Below are 24,656 nucleotides of genomic sequence, written 5' to 3' on the forward strand. Positions count from 1 at the left end.
CAATTGAGAAAACCTACTTTTATATATGTACATGTACATATACGTGGTAGTTAGAATCAGTCATGGTATGGGAATGATTAATAAAAGGTACTGATTACTAGAATAAATTATTAATATTATTACCTTACTTTTGGCCTAGACTTTTAAAAGATTTATTTTGTTCCTACTGCAAGTTTGTTAGTCAGTCAGGGCAAGGTACAACTATGACTTTTTCAAAGAGGTTAATTGACTTGCCCAAGGTTAAATAGCTTGTCAGTGGAAGCATTTGTGCTAGAACCATTATTTGCTATCAATTCACTGTTTTATTACAATTTTGTTGCTATCCCAACCCCACTCCAGAGAAGAGACAGAGAAAAATGTAATTTACTCACATGAGGTAATAACATGGGAAAGTAATGCTCAGCTTTTGACAGTGATGGGAGACTAAATAGGGCATGATGGGACTGGATTCTAGAGTTGGAAAAAGCATTATGGAGAACATAAGATTTGTGCTGGTCATCTTAGAGCACACTTAGGTGCCTTCATGAATTCCAAGGCTAGAATGAAATTCACTTCTCTGGCGAGGCTTTTGTATAGATTGATTTGGTGGCTTTTATTGGGATGGCTTAAAATTTTTTTTCCCTATATGAAACTTTCAGAATTACGTGCCTCTCACCAATCACTACATTAAAGTACAAATGTAGTAATAATGATGAATGACTACTGAGTTGCTCAGTGTATTAGAGGAGACTGTCATAATTTTGATTAAACAAACATTTCTTAAATGAGACATAGGAAAAACATCAAAAATGGAAAATTTAATAAAATAGACAATACTTTAATTGGAAATCACTATATAATTAAGAGAAAATACAGAAAGCGGCCAAGCAACTGACTGGAAGAATGTGTTAGTCATGGGTAGAAATAACAATAAATTAGTATGAAGAATTTCACAAATAAGTAAAGCAACATAATATGCTGATTTAAAAAGATGGGTAAAGAACTTGAACCTGAATGACTACAATTCTGGTAAAATATCTATAACATCACCAACAATTCAGAGGTTAAAATAATAAAATGTATATATTTTTGTATTATATTGGCAAAATAATGAAAATTACAAAACTACATGTTGAAGAAGCCATTGGAAAATAAGAACTCAATAACTATTAGAAGTTTTATAAATTGCTGCAGCTATTTAATATAGCACTATGACAAAATGTACTGAAATGGAAAATGTACACATCTCATGACCTAGTATCACCATTTCTAAGTACATTACTTAGAGAAATTCTCATACATTTGTGGAAGGAGATGTGCAAACCACTACAGTCTAGCATTATCTGTAATAGAGATATTAGATAATGTAATAGACACATTATCTATTTGTGTCATTGGAAATGCATTTTACATGTAATATGACATTACTTGTAAATTTTAAAAAACACATAAATTTGTATAATGTTCCTGTATACAAATGTTGGTAGTGAAAGTATAAAAAATGTAACAGTTATTTACGTTCCTTATACTAGTGGTTGTCTCTGGTAAGTAAGGGAGGAGAGCATAGGAGATTTTGATTTTGTCTATAATATTTTGTTCTCTACTCCTCCAAAACGACAAAAGGAATCTTTAGCTAATGTTTTGTCTTTACATTACTTTTTGAGTGAGTATTCTTTAGGGTTTTTTTTTTAATTTAAAAAATGGAAAAATTGTTTCACATTTGATGCAAGGGCCAGCCTCAAATTACAGAGAAGTCAACCCTCTCCATCCTATCAAATGAGTGTTCCAGTGGATAGATATTTTATCTGGAAGCATGAGTTCGCATTAACTGTCAATCACATTCATTAGAAATACTGCATGGAGAAGGCATGAAATCTCTGAATTGGCACCCTGGACCATACCTGGTTTGTTCCCAAGTACTTGTGTTTCCCTTATTGTAGAGAATATGTCTTTTTTATCTCATTATCTTTTTATTTTAAGCCTGACCTTCTCCTCTCCTCGTTAGAGTTTAGAACCCTCCTAAACCTGTCATTTTCTCATGGTATTCCTTAAACTGCAGCACCTAAGGGGCTAGTGAAATGCGTGTTTCACTTTACATTTCTATCCATAGACTATATCAGTTCTAGAACCAGGCTCAAATCTAGGTTTTGCTTAGCTTTCTGAGTACATTTGCACACCTATGGTTTACAAGGAGTAAGTATTGCATAGGGGTTACCTTGTGAATTCAGGAGTTAGACTGTTTGGCTTAGTCTCTCAAACATGATGACATTTTGAGTAAGTTATTTAATCACTTTAAACCTCAGTTAACCATTTGCAAAATAGGGATCATAAGAACAACTCAAAGGGTTGTTGTGAGAATGAAATGAGTTATAGAGCATTTAGTGATGGTCTTGGTGTATGATATGCATTCAATAAATACTATTTATTTATTTATTTTGAGACAGAGTTTCATTCTCATTGCCCAGGCTGGAGTGCAATCGTGTGATCTCAGCTCACCACAACCTCCACCTCCAGGATTCAAGCAATTCTCCTGCCTTATCCTCCTGAGTAGCTGGAATTACAGGCATGTGCCACCACACCCAGCTAATTTTGTATTTTTAGTAGAGATGGGGTTTCTCCATGTTGGTCAGGCTGGACTCGAACTCCCGACCTCAGGTGATCCGCCCACCTCGGCCTCCCAAAGTTCTGGGATTACAGACGTGAGCCACCACACCCGGTCAATAAATAGCAATTAGTATTTCAAGGTTTGAGGAATACTAGCATGGTATGCTATGGTATTGACTGTATTCCAGCTCACAACACTTGATTAGTCATTCATTCTGTGCAACTAAATCACCAGAACATAGTCACATATTGCAGCTCTAATACTGACAAATTAAGGAGGAATACTTTTTACACGTAAGAGACATGAATACCCAGAAATAAAAGACGCTGGGCAATTAAAACAAACTATTCCATGCAAGTAAGTTCCTTCAAAAAATTCAAAAGGCTAATCATTTTGATCATTTTTTAATAGCAATGTGAAGTTCTGCATTTATCGCCTGATGAAACTCCTGAAATGTATTGTGCAACTCAAAAGGAGCCCAGACTTCTGAATAGGACACTGTAAACCTGATTTCAACAGATTGAAAACAAGATGTGACAAGCAGTTTGACACTGGCCCTCCACTAATTTCCGCTATTTGTAAAGAGGCACATCTGAATGGAAATAGCTCTGCAGAATGGATCGGTATGGTTGGGGCCATGTCAGTCCACACATAAAACTGCAGTGCAGGGGAAAATAAGCAGCCATTGATTTCCTGTGAAAGCCCCCCCGAGTCTGGGGAAAGCAGCCAATATGGGGCACCAGCTGCTCTCTGCTGGAAATCCTTTGTGGAGGGTATGAGGAGTGGGAGAAAGCTAGAGAAAGCTGGTGGATATAAAAGAGAGAGGAAAAAAAAAAAATCCTTATACACCAGAACTCAGGACAGAAGAGCTGTGATGACTGCCTGAGCCAAGCTTCATTCCTCCAGTTAAGCATGCTTCTTTTTCAAAAAATGAAGAGGGTGGGAGGGGAGCTTCAACAAACCCTACCTTTATTTGTGCAACACGTTGGGAACAGTTCCAACGAGAATTTCTCATGCTCCTTCACGTTCCCTGAATTCTGTTGGTGGTGAGTTCTTGTTTTCTTTAAACTGCTCTGATCTAATAAGTATTTGCCTCAAAACCGGAACAAATACTCAGTGTGATTGCAGGTCCTCATTTACATAATTGCATTATGACAACAATTTTAGGAGGATAATAAATGAGGAATATTTTGATGTTTGCTGGCTCTGATGCATAAAATACTCCCAGATTCCTTTCTGAGTACCTCTATGACAATTTTGCTGAGTAAATGAGAATAAAAATCTCTTTCAAGTTTGGGCAGTGGGCAATCATTCTTTGTTTGCAACTCAGACACTGCAAGCAGCGTGTCTTACAATGGAATCAAGTATTCATAAAGGTGTTCCAAGAAAGCACACAACAATAAGTTTCAGATGTCCTCCAAAGTTGGAAAATATTTGGCAGTGTTTCTCCTTTGTGAATGTTAGTTGTGAGCAATGCTATAGAGAGAAATTGGCCAGGAATAAAAAGTATTTTTTCCAAAGCAGTTTGGTCATTTGCCTAGAGAGTCATTGAAAAAATATGGAATATTCTAGGGGATGGAATTGCCCTGCAATGTAAATAGTAAGCCAGCGGAAAAAAAAAATATTTCTAAAAATAAAATAAGACATCTTATACTAGAATATCTGATCCTCGTTGGATTTTGCTATATTTTTATTCATAATGTTATGCAAATAACTTACTTAAAATATTTGACTACTAAACTTAAGGACATTATAGTTTAAACATAGCATCTATCAGACATAGAGATACATTTAAGACAACTTTAAAATTATAGTAAAAGTCCATTTATTTATAGCTTACTGATAATGAGTATTATTTTTATTGACAAGGAATAGAATAACGTTTTAAGTTTTCACTAAAAATATAAAACCAGTTTGCTAAGTAACTTATTTGTATAAACAAATTTTAGGGAAAATAGATAATGTACAATTTTTTCAGAACTCAGGACAAATCAACCATCTTTATTTCACATGCTAATGACAAATAATTTATTCATTATCTTCAAGTGATGTGCCACATCTCTGATTGGCAGCTTATTTTACTGTATATTTAGAAAATAGTAAGGCCATTTCTCTAAAAAATATTTTATATTTTAAATGTTTCACATTTTATAATTTAAATCATAGTACTACTAATTCACTCCAGTAAGTGAAATTTCTCTATGCTGAACTATCCTGGTTACTTTTATATCCTTTTCTCTTTTTATCCCAAGTGGTTTCTACAATTCCCTTTCCCAATCCTATCTTTGCTACATGGAATGCTTGTAGGTGGTTTGGGAGTAGAACTTGCCATCCATCACTAGTCCTGCAGGGCCTGAACTAAGCCAACTGCATCATTGGTGATTCAGGAAAATATTGATTGCCCCATATAGCATAAATAAATGCAGCCTGCTAATGGCTCCTTTATCCAGAATGTGGATATTGACAACAAAGCACTTTTAGAGAATAGCTGGTGACTCTGAATCCTAGAGACACAAATTCTGGCCTATGACCAGAGACTATCTCTAAACAAATTACACAATAGCCTTTAAATAAATAAAATCAAGTTACCATTCTATAGTTTCTGAATCAGCAGGAAAAGGATGGATGCTAATTCTTTTTATTCTCGTGTTTCAGATCTTCTTAGTTTGCACTTAGTGAATGCTTTTACCCTATGGAGTATGCAGGCTATTTGGAAATTTTGATTCTAAACTGCTCAAGGACTACCTGTAGGCTACTTAGAGCTGAACTATGTGAGATTTGGCTCTTGTGCCCACAACATAAAATTGAGCAGTTCTCATACAAAAGTCAGAAGGACAAAAAGGGGAGGTCAAAAGTGTGATAATAACTAGACAAGAGTCAGCATGCTCCATAATAGTCACAAAGAACCAAATGTATACTTACTCTATAAACAATCATCCAAATAGCAATACTTTTGTTATTCACCAGGTATCTCAGTAATGACTCATTTCAAAATCTATACTTAGCATTTTTTTGTTTCTTAATGCTTCTCCTAAATTCTACGACTATTTTCATTTTACTTGAAAATCATCTCTCAATATTTTCTTTAAAGAATTCTGTCGTATGATCTTGGTCTTATAATATTATTGTACCTTCATTGCTAAAATGTATTATCTTGGGAAAAGAATATTCTAGATGAACAGTAATTTCCTTGCTTCAATTTAAAGCTATTCTTTCATTGTCCTCTGGCTTTCATTGTTTCTGTTGAAAAGTAGAATATTTGTTGTTCCAATTGGAGATCACTTTTTTTTGTTGTTTTCTTTTTTCTTTCTCTTTCTTTCTTTCTTTCTTTTTTTTTGGAGACAAATTCTCACTTTGTTGCCCAGGCTGTAGTGGAGGGGCATGATCTTGGCTCACTGCAACCTCCGCCTTTTGAATTCAAGCTATTCTCATGTCTCAGCCTCCCAAGTAGCTGGGATTACAGGCATGCACCACCATGCCTGACTAATTTTCATCATTTTATTAGAGATGGGGTTTGTCATGTTGGCCAGGCTGGTCTCAAACTCCTGGCCTCAAGTGATCCACCCACTTCGGCCTCCCAAAGTACTGAGAATACAGGTGTGAGCCACTGTGCCCAGTCAAGATCTTTGAAATTTCATTTTTTTTTTTCCTACTCTGGACATTTTAAGGATTTTTTTTCTTTCATGTTTTTGTAGTTATTCTAGGATGTTCCTGGGTATTTAGAGTTCATGAGGCCTCTTGAATGTGTAGACAGATTGTTCACTAGTTTTGAAAGTTCTCAGTCAGTATCTCCTGAAAGAGAACTCCTGCTACATTCTCTCCCAATTTTTAAGAAGCTGAATTATAAATATTTTTAAATGTTTTTACTGTATTATTTATGTCTTTTACTTTCTAATGCAGTTTTCATTACTTTAGCTCTTTATTCGTCATTCTAGATAGTTTCTTCTGACCAGTTCTCCAATGTCTTAATACTCTCTGCAGCTATGTCTAACCCACCCTTAAACTCATCTAATGACTTTGTAATTTCGGATACTGCATCTTTCAATTCTACTATATTTTTAAGGGTTTTCTTCAAAGAATTTTCAATATTGTCTTTTCTCTTCCTGCATAGAGCAAGTAAACTAAAATACTGTCAGATAATTCATATACGTTTTTCTCTGAAAGTCTTTCTCTACTGTCTGGTATGTTTTCTGAGTTTTTCTTTTTTCTATATTTTCTTATGTCCTTTTATTCTTAATATTTTATTTTCAAAATTGTTTGTAGAAATAATTTGAGCTTAGGACAATATTATCTTCCAATAGGAATAATTTTCATTTGTTTCTGCCAGTTAACTGGGAGTCCTAACTTATTGGGGTTACCTGAATAAAATTTAGAGACTGACATTTTTTGAGCTGAGCTGCATTGTTTGTGTGTACCTGTCTACTTTTGGTTTACTCTTACTCCTGAAAAGAGTACTTTTGGTTCCCACCTTATAGAGAAGGTTTAGTAGTCCGTTATTCCTAATTGGCTCTAGACTATATGCCTTTTCTGTCAGCTCTATTTAGCTGTGACTCTCAAAAGTGACATCTAGTATCTTAGTAAAGCAGGGGGAAAAGTAACCTTGAAAACATGGCTCATGTTTTTTGGCAGAAATTCTCTCCTAGTTCTGGGCCAGCAATTCTTTGCAATCTTGGTAGCTTCCTGAAGCCTCAAAGAAATTATTTTTAATAGTGCTCAACTTTTACAGTTGTCCTTAGTGGGTAAGTCCTCCCAATATATTAGACTTCTATTAACAGAAGATGTAGCTTCAAATTAAACTAAAACTTAATTGAAGATCGGAGCTCTTTGCTCTGTATGACTATTCCCTGTTTCATGAAGCAAAATACAGTGCATGTATTCAACCAATATTAGTGTGTAACTTTAGAAAAAAAAGTGTGTCTCAACTTATTCAATTTTCTTTGAGATCTTATACATTTAACCTTATCTTACACATGCCCCTATTTTTAATATTTCTTCTGCTTTTTGGCTCCTTCTCATTAGAATAGCTGTTTTTACTATCTACTTTACCTTGTAACTACCTTCACCTTATTATGTGACCTGAGCTGCTCATTATGAGCAGAATGTTGTCACAGTCACCAAGCCATAAAGTTGGCATGGGCAGAGAATTAACCATCGGGCAATAAAAATACAAAAACATTAATAAAACATAAACCAATAATGCAATAGAGATGATGAATTAAGTAAAAATTGGTTACTAAAACTCCTAATAAAATAGACATAGCCCCAGAAATATTAACCAAAGAAAAAGAGAATTTATAAATAAAAATTAAGAATGATAAAAACCCATAGGTATAGATGATGCTGAAATCATAAAGAAAATGAATGAAAATTATTAATGCCTTTATGACAAGAAATTTGAAAATGCAAATGAGATTAATATATTTCTAGGAGAATATAACTTATTAAAGCTAATTGCAAAATAATTAAAAATTCTTCATGACTTATTAAAAAATTTCCCATAAGGAAACCAAGGATCTAAATATTTTAAGAACAAGTTTGTAAAATTCTCAGCAAACAATCTTATAGCAATTTTTCTATAAGTATTAACGGAGGGCATACACCCTGTTCATTCTATAAGACCAGTATAATCTTGACACCAAAGTTTAATTCTGACAAGTGCTGGTAATGATACAAAAAGAATGGAAACCAGTATATACTGCTACTGAAAGTATACACCAATATATTCATTTTGCAAAATCTGAATATGTAGAATTACATTCCTAGCTATATATCCTAAGTAGAGCTGCTTAAAATCTTTTCACTAACTTTACATTGTGACTAGGCACACACATACACATACATGGAGATAAAATATCAATCAGCAATCGTTACTCTTTTTATGTCTAATGTTTTCAATATGTTTAATTCTATTTCTTCACATTTTAATAAAATTGTGGTTAAGTATGGCTAAGTTGATATCATATTCTACTAATGGTTCTCAAATCTCATTTTGAATAACTCTACCCTAGAGAAACTTTTACAAATGAACAATAGATGTGCAAATTACTATTAGCACCATCTATCAAAATAACAAAAATATGCAAAAAATCAAAATGTCAGTCAATAAACACGTGTATAAATAAATGTGAGGTATTTATAAAATGGATTATTATAAATCAATCAAAATGGTATAACTATCATTGCACACATCAATAAAAATGAATCTTAAAATGTAATATAGACATGGGCTGGGTTGACCCATGAGTTGTAATTTACCAACTGCTGGTTTAAAGAATGTCTGAATGAATAAATTGTTGGTAACAAAAACAGTTCCCTAATCTCGAGAAAGAAAAAATCATGTTTATGTTATTAGGAGGTTTAATCAAGAAATACTTGAGGTTTAATCAAGAAAAAGATATAAATATAATGTAGTCATACGAAAATGCTAGAGTTATATTGAGCTAAAAAAGCAAATTATAATAGAATACATATTGTGGCCGGGCACGGTGGCTCACGCCTGTAATCTCAGCCCTTTGGGAGGCTGAGGTGGGCGGATCCCGAGGTCAGGAGATCGAGACCATCCTGGCTAACGCCGTGAAACCCCTTCTCTACTAAAAAATTCAAAAAAAATTAGCCAGGCATGGTGGCAGGTGCCTGTAGTCCCAGCTACACGGGAGGCTGAGGCAGGAGAATGGTGTGAACCTGGGAGGCGGAGCTGGCAGTGAGCCGAGATAATGCCACTGCACTCCAGCCTGGGCGACAGAGCGAGACTCCATCTCAAAAATAATAAAAACAAAAACAGAATACATATTGTGTGAGTCCATTCATATCAAATGTAAACCCAGATGAAAGTAGATACTAAATTGAATATAATGAGTTCCCTGAAAGAAACCGTTTTCTTAGATTTGAGATTTCAAAAAATTTTAACACAAAGTCTGTTGCTACAAATGGCTGAATTACAATGTAAACTCACTCCTCACCCTTGCAGTATATCTTATTTAAAGTTAGAATACCATGGAAGGAGTGGGACCCAAAAAGTCCGGATGGATAAGGATACCTCCACAATTTCCTTAAACATGAGGTCATCATTTTTACAGTCACAGTAACTTTAGTTCTTTGATGTTGAGCAAACTAACCCTCTTAAATACTTCTTATGATATTATTATCGAAGTGGGATAAGAAAATGGAAAATAAATGCTATAATGCTATGACAATGAGTAAAAGACAATTGAACCTAGTATGGACTAAAATCCATACAAGATTGCTTTATCAAAATTATGTTCTCACCTAGTGACCCACATACAAGTCAACTAGTGTTTAACTTCTGCTATAAACTCTATCAAAACTAGATTAAACCAATCCGTCCTTTTATTTGACAAATATGTAAGTACCCACAGTATGCTGGGTATTGTATTATAAACTCAATCACAAATCTTATATTATTCTAAAATAATTATAAATAACTTTTTTTATAGAAATGACATCACTTCAATACATCTGAATTTATATTTCCATGTATTTCTTCTGTTGCACTTACTCACCAAAGTGTAACTAGATTTGCAGTCATTGGCTATCTCCATCTCTTCCACATTATTTATGAATCCCTGCCTTTAGTCTTCCATTAATTGTTTGCAGACATCTTGTAGCCATGTTTTTATTATAAGTTACTTCACAACAGTTTTGAAGGAAGGGAGAGTATAACAAAGTTATAACTGAAATATTATTTAATGATTCTGATTCGCATAAAAATCACTGACACATATTAAAACAGTAGATCTCTGGACCCCTTGGAAGGCTTTTCTCAAAACTTCAATTTAATACCTGAGTCATGATTAAAGAAATAAACAATAGGCCAGGTGAGGTGGCTCATGCCTGTAATACCAGCATTTTGGGAGGCTGAGGTGGGTGGATGACCTGAGGTCAGGAGTTCGAGACCAGCCTGGTCAACACAGTGAAACCCTGACTCTACTAAAAATACAAAAAAATAAAAAAATTAGCTAGATGTGGTGGCACATTACTGTATTCCTAGCTACTCGGGAGGCTGAGGCAGGAGAATCGTTTGAACCCAGGAGGCAGAGGTTCAAGCCAAGATGGTGCCACAGTACGCCAGCCTGGACGACAGACTGAGACTCTGTCTCAGAATAAATAAATAAATAATATATATGTCTCAAAATAAATAAATAAACAAATACATAAAATAAATAAACAATAAAGCAAAAATGCAGCCTTATTAAGATGAACAAAGTTAAGTTTACCTTTGCGTTGAAGAATGCCCATATAATTTTCTACAGCACAGAGGAGAGTGATTTCAGGTTCAGAAGAAAGACTATCTGTTTAATACATTAGAGGTCAGAAGAAAAACGTCAAGGAGAGTAATTAGAATGCATGTTGTGCCTTTAGACACATTGAGATATTTACATGTATTTCAAATTTATATTTCTGAAATTAGAATGTCATTCACAGCTTAATTGAAAGATACTTGTTTTGTGTTTTATATTTATCTATGGGTGGGCACATCAAAGCCAAGGTCTAAAGTGGTTAGGGCAGGCCACTTAGAAGATGACTGGCTTGATGTCATAGAATAAAGTTAACTTAAGTGTTGCTGCTTCAAAGAAACCAAATAAAAATAAATTGTACATAAGTGTCTGCAATGTCATCACCATCTTTGTGCTCAACCTTCACAGTACAAAAGAAATATGATATTCTGATTTCCCACTGGAGAAGAAATATATAAAATAATTATCAGGTATAATGAAAACGTTTAAAAATCACATAAAATTGATTTTTTTCTCCATCTGCAGATATCTCACTTTGAAATATAATCCTCTGGTAGAATATTGATTGATAGCTTCCTCATGATGTGGTCCTTGAAGAAATAATATTAGGAGTCATGAGCATTAGAGAGTAGGTTAAAATTTTTGTGTTCTTTCTCACTGTATTTAAGAATACATGATAGGTTTCTTCAATATTATTTTAATTAATGGAGAACGCCTTCCTCTTCAGAGCTTATATTATCTATTTGAATAATATGTCTAGTTTGTGTCCTTATTCTTCCTACTGATATTTTCTGCTACCAAATCCATCATGATTTAACTACGGAATTTTGGAAATATTCATCACCATTACATTTTTGATGCTCAGCACAGTGGTTAGTATAAAATATGTGTTCAATAAATATCTGTTTAACCTAAGGTTCGTAAACTTTTTCTATAAAGTTTATATTATAAATATTTTAGGTTATGCCTGGGCTTTGTCATAGTTACTCAATTCTGCTTTTGTAGTGAGAAAACAGCCAAAGACAATACATGAACAATTGAGAATATCTGTGTTTCGAGAAATCTTTACAAATATGGGTGAGGTTGACCAATGAGTTGTAATTTACCAACTGCTGGTTTAAAGAACGTCTGAATGAATAAATTATTGGTAACAAAAACAGTTCCTTAATTTCGAGAAGAAAAAAATCATGTTTGTGTTATTAGAAGGATTATTTGATAATACTTGAGGTTTAATCAAGAAAAAGATAAAGATATAATGTAGTCATACAGAGATGCTACAGTTGTCTGAAATGATAGCCTCAGAATCCAATGAGGTATATTTTGTTCATTCAGAGCCAGTTTCCTAAATTAATGATAAATAGAAACAGAGAAGATCCACAAGCACTGAGAGTGAACCCCAATCCATTTCTTGAGAAGAGCAAGGTTGTATTCTATTCAGGATCATTAAAAAAGAAATCCTGGTCTAAAGCTGGTAGAGACTGAACAAATTGAAAAATGAGATAAATTATTTTAAATATAATTTTTGTTGTGCTAATTTGTGGCCCACTCTTTTTAGAATTGCTCATAAAGAAGGCTGCCAAATTATGTAAAATATGCTGAGAAGACTTGGTCCAGTAACATTCCGGAATACAGTCTATAGCGTCCATGGTGACTACAATAGCTAATTATCCCCATATGTCACATTCTTAGCAGTAATGACATTTTAACAGATTCCAAAAGCTATGCATTCTCTTCTAAGTTCTTTACTTGGGCATGGACCATGCCCAGTGTTAAAATAGCTTTGGCTAAATAGTCCAAATTTTAGGAAAATATCTGCATGTTTAGGAGAATAGTTATGTGTGGCCTTTTATGGGTGTGATAAGCTATACCATCAAAGAAAGTATATCTTTTTGTCATATAGGCCATTACCAACAGCAGATTACACATTATATATAAGACATAGTTTAGATGGAAGCATAACAATTCCTTGGGATGCTATGCAGACTTGTCACATCAGAAAGTTTCTAATCTTAATACAGGTTATAATTAGGACACATTTGTTCTTTCTTATTTCCTAGGTTATGCAAGTAAACTTGATACCTGGTCACTTGCAGGTATCAAGATACCGGGACTCAGAAAAGCATGTAACTTCTGATTAAATCATTTTTCAGGGCAGAGTGACCTTTGTGCCACTTGCTTGTAGCGAAGAAAGATAGACAGAACTTCTTCAGCTCAAAATAAACAGTTCTCTCTGAAAGTCAGTTTTCTGAGTAGTCTACCTATGGGCTTTTTTGAAATGAGGTGTGAACTGCTTTCAGACTCAAACTAGTATTAATTACTACCACTGTGATACTTTTAGGGTAGGGGGGATGTATATGTTGGAGGACAGGAGAAAAATGGAGATTACCTGGAGATGAGAGATAAAAATCCTGTGTAAGGGAATTTGGACAGAGAGGTAAAACTGAATTCTTTTATTAAACACGTTCCAGAGAAACAAGAGTGAAAGCTTCAAAACATGTGAGTCTGAGAAGTATGTACTTCTCTGTCTGCGTCATTCTACTTGTTTTGTGTGTGTGTGTGAGGTTCTGTGTGTGCATGTGCACATGAGCGTGAGTAAACGGCTTTTGGGAGTAAGATTTTCAGATATTCCCCCTCAGTCTCATTTCTTATTAAGTTTCTACCTCTGAACTCGACAGCCTCTAAGAGCTATGTATATCAAAAACGTCTAGGCACCTGAATTCTGAGAGACATACAGTTTTGGCTGTACTAACAGCTATTTTACATGACATTAGATTAATCATAAGAGTCACCAAATAGTTTATTAGATACTATTTTATAATTAATATGGGATTAAGCTTGCAATAAGTGGCATAATTAACATATATGTCAACACTTCCCTCTTCTGTATGAAAAAATATTTTCAATAATAATTATGTAAAACAATAATTATAATAGTTTTCTGGATTTATTATACATTTTATAACAATTATAGAAGATATAAATATCAATTTTAAAGGCTTTCAAATTAAGTGAAAGATTTAATGTGGGAACTAAGATTTACACATCTCAAACAAAAATATTATACTTCACGGTTCATATTCTAGTTCACTGGTTTAAATTTCAAACGCCATTAAAAACTCTAGATGGTTACAAAGAATGATAGAATTGATGCAACTCAAGTTCTGTCTCTTCATCTTTCCCATAACGGTGCTAATATTTTTAACTTAGAATCAATTGTTTAAACAAAGGAATATGTAGTGCTACAGAGGTTGGAGGTACTGTGGCCAACACAAGGTTGAACAATGTTGAATTGTTATAATCTTAGTTCTAATGCAGATGTGTAAGTGAGTTCACAGATGTCATGGTATCAAACCTGATGAGACAAGAGTAATCGTCCAAATTAACATCCCTGTGGAATACACTTTTTTCTATAAAGCAAATGATAAAAACGTGCTATTTTGAAGGTTAACTAAATATTATTGAAATTCAGCAGTAAACAAAGCAACTGTTTAGAATTTGGCCAATAAAATATTTTTTCAGGAAAATACTTTATCACTGATAGCATTTAAATGTCTGGCTCATGGTGATAAAAAGCGACTGGCTTTTGGTTGAGTTCTTATTGTTTGTTAATTCTCTAGATGTGACTCATTCTTCTTTATTGTTGGCACTCAGGTTGATTATTTGTGGGAGGGATGTTTTACATCTCATATTCTGCAGAGGTGACTATTTAACCAGAATTTATTAGCTCTCCACTGAAAAGTGCCAGCTTTAAGTTAAAAAGAAGACATTTTTGGATATTATGAGCTTTGATATCAGCGAACTTAAATTTTATCTCACAAATTACTAGCTAGGTAATCAATATACTGATGGTTATTTTAAGCCATTTCTGACCTTACTTTACTAAGTGGATTGAATATGAATATACGTATATGGGTGACATGTGGGTGACAACAAAAAATGCTTGTCAAATGAACACTAAGAGGAAAATCAACTGAGATAAAGCCAAGACAAAAAGAAAGATACCTTTGAAAGAAAAATCAGATTTGTGCTCTTTCTAATCACAGACAACCAAGAAATGGAAGATTGTGCATGTGTGTCGGAGAAGAGGGTATAATTCACAAGAACCTGGTTCTAGCATGCATTCGTATTATAGCATGTATCAAGATGCATGCTTTCAATTTTTTTCTCTGCAAATGTGTGTAAGGCTGAGCGTTTGTGCCATAAGAAAATGTAGTCTGTTTTTCATTTTTCTTCTTGAGTTGTATTTAAAAAGCATGTTCGTATTTTATGACCTCCAATCGGAAGGAATTTAAGCTGCTTTGTCTATTCATATTATTTTGGGGCATTTTACACTCAGGGCTGCAAATTGTATACTTAAAATCTTTTATTGGAAAAGATGTCTTCCTTTGTTTATGAGTGCATCAATGATTATAGAAACAGGCAGCTCCATCCCAAAAGGAGTGTGCTGACCAGGATGTATAATTTGTCTCACATGCCCCAAATAGGGTCAAAACATTCATAATTTAAACCTGACTAGATGGAGTTCTCTAACTGTGTTCCATAGTAGACCCTCAGAGAAAAGTTCTGAATATGCTCTCAAATCCCATAACAACTTGAATGATGACTCCAAGTCCTTATTATAGAGAATAAAACGTTGTCAATAACCCCCCAAATTTCTTAGAGACAACCCACAAATGCTTTCTTCATGATATGCTTTTACAACATTGGAATGAAAGTTTGACTTCTTCATTGTCTTTTTCTATCATATATCAGTATGAATATAATTTGGGTCAAAAATATATACGTCGACTTATACTTTAGGTTGTGATATTTGTTTTGCTTTAAAAAACATATTGAACCCAATTCTCCCCATGTGTAAAAGACATATACATCCAACTACAAGGGCAAAGGTATTATAAACACAAGGATATTTATACTCCAATTTCCCTTCCCTTATTTAAAACTCAATTTAGATTCTCCTAAAAAGCAGTAGAAAAGACTTTACAGCTTAGGTTTACAAAAATGTTTTTCTGTGTACTAAACTAAAGGAAAAATAGGTAAAATAAAACTATAAAACAACACTCAACTTTAATTAGAATATGCTTATTCAGTGACCATGTTTTACACACTATGTGAATAGGGAAAAACCAAGACCTTGGCATTCTACAAATAGACTCACAGTTAGCTAGACTTAAAATGTAGATTTTATTACTCTCTCCAAGTAGATCACCAAATTATTCCTGTTAATCACAAACAGTATGCTTCCAAGCTGACCTTAGTCGTTACTTCTCTCTCAATCTCTCAGCAATTGAGTGATAGGTCTACCAAACTTCATTTGGTTGAAAGTTCTAAAATATTTTGGGATTTGTTGCCCTGTAGAAATGAAGAATTTTTAGATAAAAGACTTGTCTAAATATGTAATGAAAGTGATGTATATACACATAAAACATTACATAGGAATTCAGGGGGATTACCAACCCCTAAAACCCTGTCATAGATCCCATTTTGAGGTCCTCTGCTCTGGGGAACCCATGATGAGTGTTTGCTTACTCTTAGTGAGCACAAAGCATCTCATATCGCAATTTTACTCAGAGAAGATGGCAACATTCAGCTTTATCCAGTAACTCAATAGTTTCCTTTACATTAAAAAGAATGTCTGAGGAAGATATTAAAACAAGTAAGTATTATTTGGTTTTTAAACATCTGTCAATATACAAAAAGAAAAAAAAGAAAAGAAAAGAAAAGAAAAAGACAACTCAGCTTAGGAATGTTTTTGTTGTTGTTGTTCTGTATGTTGTTGGTTCTGTAAAAAAGGAATAACTATAAATTAAGTGGATTATCAAAACATCACCTCCCTCAAGACAGCAGACTTACCAAGGGTCACAAAACAACATGCAAACAAGCAAATGAACTGGCACTATGAAAACCAAACATCTTTTATCTTGTCACTAAAATGCAGGTGATTCCTGGAGCACCTAATATGTAACTATGTATTAGTTACACATGAAATGCACAACTTCATGTTGAAATGTGGGGAAAGGTTTAATTTTCACTTTGATAACTGTGTCATTGGTTTTGTTAGAGTAGGTAGGTAGGCAGACATGAGCAGGGCAGAACCCTTCCCCCACTCATCACCTTGATTGTCAGGCGACCATAAGGTGATGGTAAGGTGGTTGTTAAACTGTCTCTCTCTAAAATAATAATAGGATGCAAACAGCACCAGGGAAAGACAATCTCCCAATAGATAAAAATCACCAGAAGCTGGTGATCAGCAGCTTTCTGATAAGATCACAGGAGTTGCGCGAGTGGGCTCAGGCATGTGCACTAAGAGGCAAAATGGCAGTTTAACTGGTATATGACCTTCCTATAGGAACACATGACTAGTAAAGTAAATGGCTCAAATGAACATGCACACAATTTCAGTAAACTCACTGTGCATGCAGTCCCTCCCAAGGGTTGACCGGCTACTGCTCATGGGGACAGCCCACCCCAGGGGAAGAATTAGGAGAGAAGAGCGGCAAGACCCCAAAAGCATGACAACATATAAAACCCCAAAAGAAAGTGAAACCATGTACTTGAATCTCCCAACTCTCCCACTTGGCCTTCTTCCAAGTATACTTCACTTCCTTTCATTCCACTCTAAAACTTTTTAATAAACTTTGACTCCAGATCTAAAACTTCCCTCTGTCTCTCACTCTGCCATATGCCCATTGGGTGAATTCTTTCCTCTGAGCAAGAATTGAGTTGGTGCAGACCCACACGGATTCATGCTGCTAACAGTTTTGAATAAAAAAGTTAAAATGAATCTTATTCTCAATCAACAGTTAAAATGTACTATATGGAGTGGAAATGGGTCTGATATGTAGGAAACACATAATTTATTTCTAACATCATTTAAATGTGCATGTCTGCTTTTTTTAAAATAATCAGTTTTGCTCCAATTCTGCAGTCAGCTACAATGCAATTTATTTGCATGATCCTTTGGACTTGTTCATGATATCTGTTTCATGTATTATTATAACTGCAATTGTAAATACATAAATTCCATGTCTTTTTCCAAGATAACACTTTTTATGGCGAATTTTTTTTAAATGCTGCTCCTTCTCAGGTTCTGTGCGGAGTATCTGCATTTGTTCACTTAATACAATCACCCTATGTGAAGAAGCTAATTATTGTCTGTGTTTCAGATGAGAAAACAGACACCAAGAAGCTGAGTTGCTTCAGGCAATAAATTGAGTCACAGTGAAGCTGAAATTTAAAGACAAAGCCCCCTGACCCAGAGCTTGAGCTCTTAGTTACCATTTATCATATATTATGTGGAGTACATTATTTACTTGAATTATCTAAACATCCTTCCTTCCCCACATCTTTTCTCTCCTGCTTGGCAGAGGTATTAGAGTGAATGACAATAAAGACAATCTCTGCTTGAAAGATCAAAAATCCAAGTTCACCATCATTGTTTACTGTCATAGGCTGCCAATAGAGCAGCATATCAAAAGTGGTCCCTTCAAATTCTGAGAAAAGAATGGTGGCTATGCTGTTTCTTTATATCATGCAACATCATTCTTGTCCCTTGATTTACAAAATGACTTATTCAAAGAATTCGCAGTTAAAACACTTGCTTATTGCTGGTGAGTACTAGGAAACAGTATGGAAAGCTTGTCTATATATATATATATTTTAGTTTGTAAAGCAATTAAGTGGAAAGTTATCTCAGGCCTTTTTGCAACTATACAATATGAGAGGTTTTTGCACATAAAATTATAATTAAAAAACATTAAAATAGTCCATAATCTCGACATCCAGTTAAAATAAATTGGTACAGTATTTATGCAGGTTTTCTTATCTGTATCTCTAAATAGTTATGCTTAGAGTAGTTAAACCATAAAGATGAGCAACATGTGAAGCCTCCTTTCTTATACCCTCAAATCCCTTATCAAAGATATCTACTGTTAATCATTCCTTGTGATTACTTCTAGAAATACATTTTTTGTGAGCACATCTTATTTTATTTACACAAAAAAATTTAAACAAGCTTCCATTTTCTGCCCCTGAATATCTTTGTTTAACATACCAAATATTTTCCCATATTAATACATAGAAATCTACCTCAATCTTTTAATGCCTTATTATTTCTTTTTTAAAAAACTTAATTTATTTAAGTTCCAGGATACATGTGTGGGATGTGCAGGTTTGTTTCATGGGTAAACATATGGTGGTTCGCTGCAACTATCAGCCCATCACCTAGGTATTAAGTTCAGCATCTATTAGCTATTTATTCTGATGTTGTCCTTCCACTGCATCCCCCTGACACACCCCAGAGTGTGATGTTCCCCTCCCTGTGTCCATGTGTTCTCATTGTTCAGCTCCACCTATAAATGAGAACATGCGGTGTTTGGTTTTCTGTTCCTGTGTCTGTTTGCGAGGATAATGGCTTCGAGCTCCATCCATGTCCCTGCAAAGAACATGATCTCATTCCATTTTATTAATGCCTTATTATTTCTTAATTCAGATACCTCATAATTAAATTGGTTTATATCACATAGGTGGATATGTAGACTGTTTGCAGGTTTTTTTTTTTTTTTTTGGTAGCAAAAAAATCCTGCCAGAAATATTGTTTTACATATATCTTGAAATAATTTTGTATGTAAATTTTCAGGCATCACATTGCCGTGTGCATTTAAAAACCTACAATATGGTCAAATTGCTTTATGAAAAGGGTGAAATTTATTTTCCTCCAAGAATGTAAGGGATTGCCTATATTTCTAAACTTACCACCATTAAACATTATAACTTAATGTGTTATTCGGATAGATGAAAAGAATTGTGTCCTGCTGATTTAATTTACATTAATGTAATAAAGCCATTGACTATATTTTAACACATTTTTTGGCATTTAGGCATTTTTCCTCAAAGTGTCCTCTCACATTTTCACATTTTATTCCTATTAACCATCTTTTCTTATTTGTTTTTATGAACATTTTATAAATTTTTTTAAAAAGTGACCTCTTTTAAGTATTACTAATACCCTTTCTAGTTTATCATTTTGTTGTTGTTGTTGTTTGTTTTTTGACATTGCACTTTTCTTACCATGTGGAGCTTTTTATTTTCTAAGTTTTATATTCTGTTTATAAAAGTCCATTCCACTAAAAAATAATTAAGTTCATTTCTTAATACTCTGTATTAGTTTTGCAGGGCTGCTGTAACAAAGCACCACAAACTTGGTCCCCTAAAACAACAAAAATGTATTTTCACACAGCTCTAGAGCACAGACATCTGAAATCATGGCATTGGCAGGGTCTTGCCCTGTGTGAAGTCCTTACCCTAGGGGAGGATCCTTCCTTGTTTCTCCCAGCTTCTGGTAGTTGCCCACAAGTTTTGATGCATTTTGCTGGTGGATACATTACTCTAATTTCCACCTCCATCATTATATGGACATTCTCTTTGCATATCTGTCTATGTTCCTTTGCTTTACTTGAAGAACACTAGTCATTGGATTATTACCCATCCTAATCGAAGATAACCTTATTTTAATTAAGCTAATTATATCTGCAAATCCCTTTTTTCATATAAGGTTACATTCTAAGCTTCAGAGTGGACATGAATTTCTAGGGGCTCACTATTCAACCCAGTGCTAATTCTTAGTTTTATTTTTTTACTTAATAATTTGGAAATTATTTTTGTTTAAGGAGTAGTTTTCAAACTTTAACATGCTTCAGAATCACCTGGAGGACTTGTTAAGATACACATAATTGGGCCCCACACCCAGAGTTTCTGATTCTAGGTTGAGATTTAAGATTGCTGGTGGTCTGGGAGCCCAATTCCTAATGAGATTAATATGTCCTGTCAGAATTCAGATATTGAAGTCCTAATCTCCAGTATGCAGAGAGGGACTGTATTTGGAAACAGAACCTTTAAAGAGGTAATGAAGGTAAAATGAAGTCATTAGGGTGGGCCCTAACCTAAAATGGCTGATGTCTTGTCTGATAAGAGAAAAGATTAGGATATTGGGGAAGACCATGAGGAAAAACCAGAAGACAGCCATCCACAAGCCTTTGAGAGTAGCTGCAGAAGAAACCGTCCCTGCTGACATCTTAATCTTGGACTTCTAGACTCCAGAATTGTAAGAAAATAATTCACTGTTGTTTAAGCCACCTAGTATTTTGTGTGTATTACAGCAGCTCTAGGAAGCTAAGGCAGAACCAGTTGCGTAAAAGGAAAAGTTTATGTTTACACAATTCTAAATGGCAGCCTGTTATACACATACCATCCACTGAATGAGTCCTTCAGTCCCTCTGTATTAGTCCATTTTCACATTGCTATAAAGGAATACCTGAGACTGGGTAATGTATAAAGGAACGAGGTTTAGTTCTGCAGTTCAAAGATGGCCGAATAGGAATAGCTCCAGTCTACAGTTCCCAGTGTGAGTGACGCAGAAGATGGGTGATTTCTGCATTTCCAACTGAGGTACCAGTTTCATCTCACTGGGGCTTGTCGGACAGTGGGTGCAGCCCATGGAGCATGAGCCAAAGCAGGGTGGGGCATCGCCTCACCCGGGAAGCACAAGGGGTCGGGGAATTCCCTTTCATAGCCAAGGGAAGATGTGACAGATGGTACCTGAAAAATCAGGACACTCTCACCCTAATACTGTGCTTTTCCAATGGTCTTAGCAAATGGCACACCAGGAGATTATATCCCATGCCTGGCTCAGAGGGTCAAACACCCACGGAGCCTCACTCACTGCTAGCACAGCAGTCTGAGATCGAACTGCAAGGTGGCACTGAGGCTGGGGGAGGGGCATCCTCCATTGCTGAGGCTTGAGTAGGTAAAAAAACTGGCTGGAAAGCTCAAACTGGTTGGAGCCCACCGCAGTTCAAGGAGGCCTGCCTGCCTCTGCAGACTCCACCTCTTGGGGCAGGGAATAGCCGAATAAAAGAAAGCAGAAACTTCTGCAGACTTAAACATCCCAGTCTCACAGCTTTGCAGAGAGTAGTGGTCCTCCCAGCATGGAGTTTGGGATCTGAGAATGGACAGATTGCCTCCTCAAGTGGATCACTGACTCCTGAGTAGCCTAACAGAAAGGCACTTCCCAGTAGGGGCCGAGTGACACCTCATATGACTGGGTGCCCCTCCAAGATGAAGCTTCCACAAGGGAAGGATCAGGCAGCAACATTTGCCTTTCTGCAATATTTGCTGTTCTGCAGCCTCCACTGGTGATACCCAGGCAAACAGGGTCTGGAGTGGACCTCCAGCAAACTCCAACAGACCTGCAGCTGAGGGTCCTGACTGTTAGAAGGAAAACTAACAAACAGAAAGGACATCCACACCAAAACCCCATCTGTACATCATCATCATCAAATACCAAAGGTAGATAAAACCACAAAGATGGTGAGAAACCAGAGCAGAAAAGCTGAAAATTCTAAAAATCAGAGCACCTCTTCTCCTCCAAAGGAATGCAGCTCCTTGCCAGCAGTGGAACAAAGTTGACAGAGAATAACTTTGACGAGTTGAGAGAAGAAAGTTTCAGATGATTGGTAATAACACACTTCTCAGAGCTAAAGGAGGATGTCTGAACCCACTGCAAAGAAGCTAAAAACCTCAAAAAAAGATCAGACGAATGGCTAACTAGAATAAACAGTGTAGAGAAGACCGTAAATGACCTAATAGAGCTGAAAACCATGGCATGAGAACTACGTGATGCATGCACAAGCTTCAGTAGCAGATTCAATCAACTGGAAGAAAGGGTATCAGTGATTGAAAATCAAATGAATGAAATGAAGCAAGAAGAGAAGTTTAGAGAAAAAAGAGTAAAAAGAAATGAACAAAGCCTCCAAGAAATATGGGACTATGTGAAAAGACCAAATCTACGTCTGATTGGTGTACATGAAAGTGATGGGGAGAATGGAACCAAGTTGGAAAACACTCTGCAGGATATTATCCAGGAGAACTTCCTCAACCTAAGAAGGCAGGCCAACATTCAAATTCAGGAAATACAGAGAAGGCCACAAAGATGCTCCTCGAGAAGAGCAACCCCAAGACACACAATTGTCAGATTCACCAAAGTTGAAAGAAGGAAAAAATGTTATGGGCAGCCAGAGAGAAAAGTCGGGTTACCCACAAAGGGAAGCCCATCAGACTAATGCTCATCAGACTAACAATGGATCTCTCGGCCGAAAGTCTACAAGCCAGAAGTGAGTGGGAGGCCAATATTCAACATTCTTAAAGAAAAGAATTTTCAACCCAGAATTTCATTTCCAGCCAAACTAAACGTCATAAGTGAAGGAGAAGTAAAATCCTTTACAGACAAGAAAATGCTGAGAGACTTTGTCAACATCAGGCCTGCCCTACAAGAGCTTCTGAAGGAAGCACTAAACATGGAAAGGAACAACCAGTACCAGCCACTGCAAAAACATGCCAAATTGTAAAGATCATCGATGCTAGGAAGAAACTGCATCAACTAACGAGCAAAATAACTGGCTAACATAACAAGGACAGCATCAAATTCACATATAACAATATTAACCTTAAATGTAAATGGGCTAAATGTTCCAATTAAAAGACACAGACTGGCAAATTGGATAAAGAGTCAAGACCCATCAGTGTGCTGTATTCAGGAGACCCATCTCATGTGCAGAGACACACATAGGCTCAAAAAACAAGGGATGGAGGAAGATCTACCAAGCAAATGGAAAACAAAAAAAGGAAAGGGGTGTAATCCTAGTCTCTGATAAAACAGACTTTAAACCATCAAAGATCAAAAAAGACAAAAAAAGCCATTACATAATGGTAATGGGATCAATTAAAGAAAAAGAGCTAACTATCCTAAAAATAAATACACTCAATACAGGAGCACCCAGATTCATAAAGCAAGTCCTTAAAGACCTACAAAGAGACTTAGACTCCCACACAATAATAATGGGAGACTTTAACACCCCACTGCCAATATTAGACAGATCAACGAGACAGAAAGTTAACAAGGATATCCAGGAACTGAACTCAGCTCTGCAGCAAGCAGATCTATTAGACATCTACAAAACTCTCCACCTCAAATCAACAGAATATACATTCTTCTCAGCACCACATCACACTTATTCCAAAATTGACCACATAGTTGGAAGTAAAGCACTCCTCAGCAAATGTAAAAGAACAGAAATTATGACAAACTGTCTCTCAGACCACAGTGCAATCAAACTAGAACTCAGGATTAAGAAACTCACTCAAAACCACTCAACTACATGGAAACTGAACAACCTGCTCCTGAATGACTACTGGGTACATAACAAAATGAAGGCAGAAATAAAGATGTTCTTTGAAACCAACGAAAATAAAGACACAACATACCAGAATCTCTGGGACACATTTAAAGCAGTGTGTAGAGGGAAATTTATAGCACTAAATGCCCACACAAGAAAGCAGGAAAGATCTAAAATTGACACCCTAACATCACAATTAAAAGAACTAGAGAAGCAAAAGCAAACACATTCAAAAGCTAGCAGAAGGCAAGGAATAACTAAGATCAGAGCAGAACTGAAGGAGATAGAGACACAAAAATCCCTTCAAAAAAGTCATGAATCCAGGACATGGTTTTTTGAAACGATCAACAAAATTGATAGAACGCTAGCAAGACTAATAAAGAAGAAAAGAGAGAAGAATTAAATGGATGAAATAAAAATTGTTAAAGGGAATATCACCACTAATCCCACAGAAATACAAACTACTGTCAGAGAATACTATAAACACCTCTACGCAAATGAACTAGAAAATCTAGAAGAAATGGATAAATTCCTGGACACATACACCCTTCCAAGACTAAACCAGGAAGAAGTTGAATCCCTGAA

This window comes from Macaca mulatta, chromosome 6 (assembly GCF_049350105.2).
Source record: "Macaca mulatta isolate MMU2019108-1 chromosome 6, T2T-MMU8v2.0, whole genome shotgun sequence".
NCBI lineage: Eukaryota > Metazoa > Chordata > Mammalia > Primates > Cercopithecidae > Macaca > Macaca mulatta.